Below are 6119 nucleotides of genomic sequence, written 5' to 3' on the forward strand. Positions count from 1 at the left end.
CTCTATCTCTGTCGAATAAATAAATAAAATCTTAAAAAAAAAAAAAATCTTAAAAAAATTCATTGTACTGATGGGATTTTAAGGGACATTAAATTTTTGCTTTATACTTTGTTCTAAACACTTTAGTAAGAAAATTCAAAAGACATACATTTAAAAACTTAACAGTCTTACCAATACAAATTCAATGCAATATCTCAAGTTGCACAATTTCAAGAGAAGAAAACAGACACACATATTTATATGCTTCATCCCTATCCTTCTTCATTATCTATACAGTATTCAAGATTACCCAGGGATTCCTGAGTTTTGTTATCAAGGAGCATAACCATAACTTATTAATCCTAGGAAGCAGCTATAACTTTGCTAGCATTATGTAATAATAGTAATAGTCTCACTGTAGCTTTCAAACACAAAGTAACAGTTGGATGCAATATGCATACCACTTTGATACCCAAAACCTATTAATTAAACAGAGTTTATATTTACAGTTTTTATTTTATTGACATCCTCAGTCCCATTAACTGAGAACTTTCAGGAAGTCTCCCAATTTTTTTTAGAATGAAGTGATATGGAAAAATATATTCTAATGCATAAACTTTAGAAGTATAAATTTTAGAAGACACAGATAATTAGAATTTTATTTTACGTAACATTTTCCATTTCCTTTCCAGAAGCTGTTGCCAAAAAGTGCTATTAAATGGACAAAACAGATTTTCTTTCATCTTTTTTCTTTTCTACAAGGCAAAGAAGAGGAAAGCAACAGGTAGAGGTAATCCACTACTGGGGCAATCAGTTCATTGTATATTTTCAAAATAAAGTTATTTAATGAAATGCCAAGTTTTGAATATAAGAAAAAATCTATTTTATTAAAAGTACATATTTACCGAAATAAATTTTCAAAGCAACTACTGAAAAACTCAGCAACATCTATAATGTAGTGAAGGTGATGATTCCAAGAAGTCAATAATTTAATGCAATCAAAATTATTTATAACTGTTTAAATAAATGCTCTCTTCCTTTAACATCCTTATTGAGCCTACTTGTACAAAAGTTAAAAACATTCAATTCCTCACCACAGGAAAAGATTACCTAGCAAATTATCTCATGAGATCAGAATCTGGTTTAAATGTAAAAGGTCTCGTTGGTTATATGTATATAATATATAAGGTATACAAAGCAGCTTAACTACAAAATTATAAAATAGCATAACTACAAGAGTAAGCTTTAGAAACCAGCTCAATGTAAAATCCAAAATCAGAACATTAGATAATTACTCTCTATGGTTAGAGAGACTAGGATTCTTAATTTAAGAGTGAACATATTTCTAGTACTCAAGTACCTCAAATACAATCAATTTTAATCATAGTTATATTCCAGAATACTGTTCTGTATAATAAAAACCAGATGGAAATTCTTCAGTTCATGTCGCAGATATTTTTTTGATAAATAATTTAAATATGATTTAAAATGTGGTACATTTCCCTAAATGTTTATTTCTTTCTTTTGTAAGTTTTAAGGCTCTTTGGAAAGAGTTTCAAAATTCTTGATCCTCTATTAATGCTGAGCAAAAATTATTTCTAAATCACTACTGAAATAATAATCAGTTGCTGTATACCCTTAATTTGACTAACACTAGGAATAAACACACCAGTGTATGGAAGTATGAATAGTGGTATTTCTTTTTGTTTGTGGAATATTATAAAAAGTGGTTTCAATTTTTTAAAGGCATAACCCTCTCTTCTTTAAAATAGAAATTCTATGACTAAAGGGATTGGTTTTAGAATCCAGTGTTCAACTAGGCTCAAAGTACAACAGATTTTATATATATACATATATATGGCAAGCCAGTCTTTCTTGCAAATGGATAAATTCATTCTAGTCTTTGTAGCTACTGCTTCCAATGTGTTCATGAGATTTCCAAAGAATAAATTAAAGACTTAAGTCCTCAAATGGTAATTAGTACCTTCAGACACTATTGCAAAATATCTAAGAACACTGAAAAATATTAGGCTTTCAGCACAAGTGTTTCAGAACATGGTACAGTATTCCTGCTTATTGAAAAATTTGTCCAATGTTACAAAGAATCATTGCCATCAGCCAAAATGTCTGTTCTTAACTTTTTCTACAAGAAATTCAACTTGAAAAGGCTAACAGTAAAAACTTCAGCCTAATCTCTAAGACTATGGAGTCCTCAAAAATGACAAGAGGGGAAAAATAATCAAGGTATTTATTTAATCACAACCTTATGTGGTCTTACAGAGTTTAAGATCAATCTTATCAAAGTCTTTCTATAGACTGAATGAACATGTGACATCACTGCCACAACAACAAAAGAAGCACTTTCGACTATGTAGTTCATAAATACGAAACTATTCCTGGTGTGTCAAATTTAGCACTGATCAATACCCACCTTCTTCATCAATACATACACAGAACACATTTTGTTAAGCCTAGGAAAATGACTCGTGCGTACCAGTGAGATGTTGGTATTCAATAATAAAATTGCTTATTTAAAATGACATATTTGGGGGAAAAAATAAACACCTGTGTAAAACAGCCAAATTTTCTTTGTATTCAGATCCAGTTTCACTGATTAATTTCACTCCCTTAACAAATATTCATCAAGTACCTACTACAAAAGCCAAATTTGAACATGAGCAATTTCTCATCCAAACCACAGACTTTCTATTTAAAACAACATGTATAGTTAGTTACCATGTTATCAACCTCTGGATAGGTCTTCTACTAGTCTTGAATTACACTAGAAGATGCACTTAATACGGTATTTATGTACATGATCAAAGTTTTATGATTAGCTCTTTATTACATCTCAATAGATGCTCCTTACATGATGGCTCCTTACCATGGGGGTTCACTTTTCCTTTATATGGCTAAGAGAAAATATTGGAAACCTATATTGGAATTCTAATAAGGATTGCTTTGAGGGTAAAATGCAAATCAATTTGTAAAGTTAAAAGGATTCCAAAGCCAATGTGGAAATGTTTCTTTTTGAAGGAAGACAAAGTTCTCTTCAAATGTTCACTACAGTTCATCTTAAGGCTAAATACTAAATACCTGTTATCTGCACAGGCAAGGTTCTAGGAACTAAGAATACAATGGGGAATGCAATGGTCCCTACCCTCATTATGCTTACATTTAACAAACTGGTATTATCTACGTGCAATGTACCATGCCAGTGCTTTGGAGCACACAAAGAAGACATCCTGTCCTTGAATTTTACAACTTAGTGGAATAGATAACAAAAATCATATGAATAATGATAACAGAACAGTAACAGAATGTTGGAGGTGATAGGTGTCATAGAAACAGACGACTTTCATGGAGTGGAAGGGGGGGGTGTTATTGGGAGAATGCAAAAGACAGAGCAATTGTTTTCATGCCCTCTATCACATTTTTAAATTAAGCCAGTTTATTATCGGTTTCTTCGGCTGTATTCTGATACCTGGCACATTAAAAGTGAACTGGCTACAGGTGTTTTAAAGATTTACTTTGTGGCTTCCTCAGATAAGGCAACCTCATGATTTATTGAAAATGCCAAAGAAGAAAATCCAAGTGAAAACACTGTGTCATGCAGAGTTTAAAAGCAAGAAGGGCTCAAATAAGACTATCATTCAGGGCTCTTTGCCCTTAAAGTTATTTAACCTCCTTGAGTATCAATTTCCTCTCCTAAAACCAATGTGTTCTTCCACACTATTTGACTAAGGTACTAACATCCTGTATATGATTGTTATCCTGTAAAAATGTAATTTCACTATGAAAATATTCTATTTCTTCCTCCTGGTTCTCTATTACATACTGTCCTAAAAGTCACCAAGGCCACTAACTAATCTTATCTTTTCTAGGCCTCAGTTTCCTCCTCCATAAAATGAGAGGGTGGGACTGGATGATCTAAATAGTCCCTTCCGGCCCTTAAAAAGTCCCATGACTCCATTATGACTCAAATACTATTCAAGAGTCAGCTTTTAGGAGTGATAGGAGTTTGAAGCTAAATGAACGTCTCCCTTTTTGATAGTTACTTCTTGCTAAGTAGATACGATTTTGTTGAGCAAGTCTAAACAGCAGTCTAACTACAAAAAAAAAAAAGTCAAAAATAAATTTGCGAGTTAGAAGCTTTAAGTTGTAAGCACTCGATATATATTAGATGCTACCAGCAAAACAAAAATCCAGTTAATCTTAAAATATTAAAATCACAATGTTCATTTAATGTCAAATTTCCACCCCTTTAAAAATGTAATTTCCCGTTACTGTAATACAGAACTGCTTATGTTCCTTCCACACAAGAGTTGCAGGGCAAAATTTTTTGCTAAACTAAATGGGGGGGGGAGGAGCGAAGGGGAAGCAAATCTTGTGCTTTAAACTCTCAAGGATGATCTTTTCTCCAAAAGTCATCAGTTCTTTTCAGAAGAAAAATCCAAATGGCCCGGGTAATTGGGGGTAGTTTTAAATAAAACTCATGGTGCTGACAGTTTTAGGATTAGACACACCGAGATGGCGAAAAAGAGAAGACGACAAACTTCCTGGATTTTGTCTCCCTCTGTAAGAGAGATTTCCTCTTGCTGACGAAGGGAAAGGCCCCTTTAACAGATTTTCCCTACGCGGTGGTTGCTGCCAGACTAGGTGGGGCTCCCTCCGCTGCCTTCCTCCTGCCACTTCCCGCAACAAATAGAGCAAACCAGTCCCGTTTCAGGCAAACTTTTTCCCTGTCAGGCTGGAGCCTGCAGGGCGCCGGGGAGTGGTTTCCCCCGAACGCTCCTCGTCCTGGCTCGGGGCTGGGGGAAGCTGCGTCTTCTCAAAGGACAACTTTCTGGTTTCCGTTCTAACTTCCACCCACACCCAGGAGGGCACCGAGGTGGCCAGCGAGGGGGTTCCGGGGCGGGGGACGAGTGCTCCGGGAAGCCGCCGGCGGACGGCGGGTATCGAGAGAAGCTGCGGCGGCCGCGGGCAGGAGGGAGGGAGCGAGCGGGTGCGGGGGGGGGGGTCCTCGGGCTCTCACTTCCTCCGCCATATTTCAGACATTTGACCCCTTCCGCAAAGCGCGCTGTTCCCCCGCGGCGGCGGCGGCAGCGGCGGCGGCGGCTCGTCCCCGCCGGCCCGGGAGGCAGCGCGCTCGCCGGCCGGGTGCCGGGCCCTCGCACCACCTGCCGCGCGCCGTGAAGCCGCCGTCGCCGCCGCCAGGGTCCCTGACCGCCGCGCGCGCCCCGCCCGGCCCGCGCCGCACCCCACCCGCTCCCCTCAGCCGGCGCCCGGCCCCCGCCCCGCGCGGCCGCCGCCGCCGCTCCCCTCAGCGGCCACGCACACATTCTGCGAACCTCTCACGCTGTCACCGGGTCTCCGCAGCCCGCGTCGCCCCGCGCCTCGCGCTTCCTCCGGGTCGCTGCTCCCGGCGCCACGGCGGTATTGCCGCTGCCGCCGCCGCCGCCGCTCCGGCTGGTTTACACGCCTGACTCTGGGCGAGGTTTGGCGGTGTCGCCTTGACGTCAGGCGTTCAGCCTCGCTCTCGCTTCCGTCCGCGGGCGGGGCGCGCGGGGCGCGCGGGTGCGCGGCCGGGGAAGGGGCGGGGCCGAGGGGCGGAGCGAGGGGAGTCGAGGGGGCGGGCCTTGCGCGCCGCCGCAACGCAGGCCGGACACACGCGGCCCCTTCGCGGCGAGTTCTGGGCGGTGTTTCTCTCCCACCTCTAGTGCCCGTTCAGCGTCGCCTGGGCCACCTGGCTCGGGGCAGATGCTCGTGTCGACTTCCCTGACCTCAGTGGATTACAGTGATGCGAAGGGTTTAGAAACGCTCCGAAACTTAAAAGGTGCCTTTAATGCAAACTAATTCAGTCACCAACGCCACCCAACAGTTGGTGCTTCTGTATTCTTTTGTGCTGGGGAAAGTGGCTGGGGAACTAACTGAGAGCGTGCAGTTTCCACACCTAGATCTTGCACGAAGGAAACCAGGCCGGGGACCTTCTATAGCTGAGGGTAATCATGGGTGGGGGCCAAATTGGGCACGGTTCTTGAAAGGGTTTTTCTCTTGACAAGTATTTCATGCACTGGTGTCTTAACCTCGGTGAACTCTCCAAATTACCCTTCCAGACGCAGTTAACAAATCGATGATCA

At 41.3% G+C, this 6119-nt stretch overlaps 1 protein-coding gene across 2 annotated transcripts in view; it reads right to left on the reverse strand.

The window, feature by feature from the left end:
- RAP1B (RAP1B, member of RAS oncogene family) overlaps nucleotides 1-5528 on the reverse strand; it is a 44135-nt gene extending 38607 nt beyond the window's left edge. The window contains exon 1 of one of the 2 annotated variants that reach the window (XM_026500081.4): nucleotides 5331-5528. The gene's annotated coding sequence lies outside the window, so the exon portion shown is untranslated. The remainder of the gene's footprint in view (nucleotides 1-5330) is intronic. The other variant, XM_044384627.3, reaches the window with a different exon arrangement.
- Between the last annotated feature and the right edge of the window lie 591 nt (nucleotides 5529-6119).

The sequence above is a fragment of the Ursus arctos genome, unplaced genomic scaffold (genome assembly GCF_023065955.2).
Source record: "Ursus arctos isolate Adak ecotype North America unplaced genomic scaffold, UrsArc2.0 scaffold_21, whole genome shotgun sequence".
Classification (NCBI taxonomy): Eukaryota; Metazoa; Chordata; class Mammalia; order Carnivora; family Ursidae; genus Ursus; species Ursus arctos.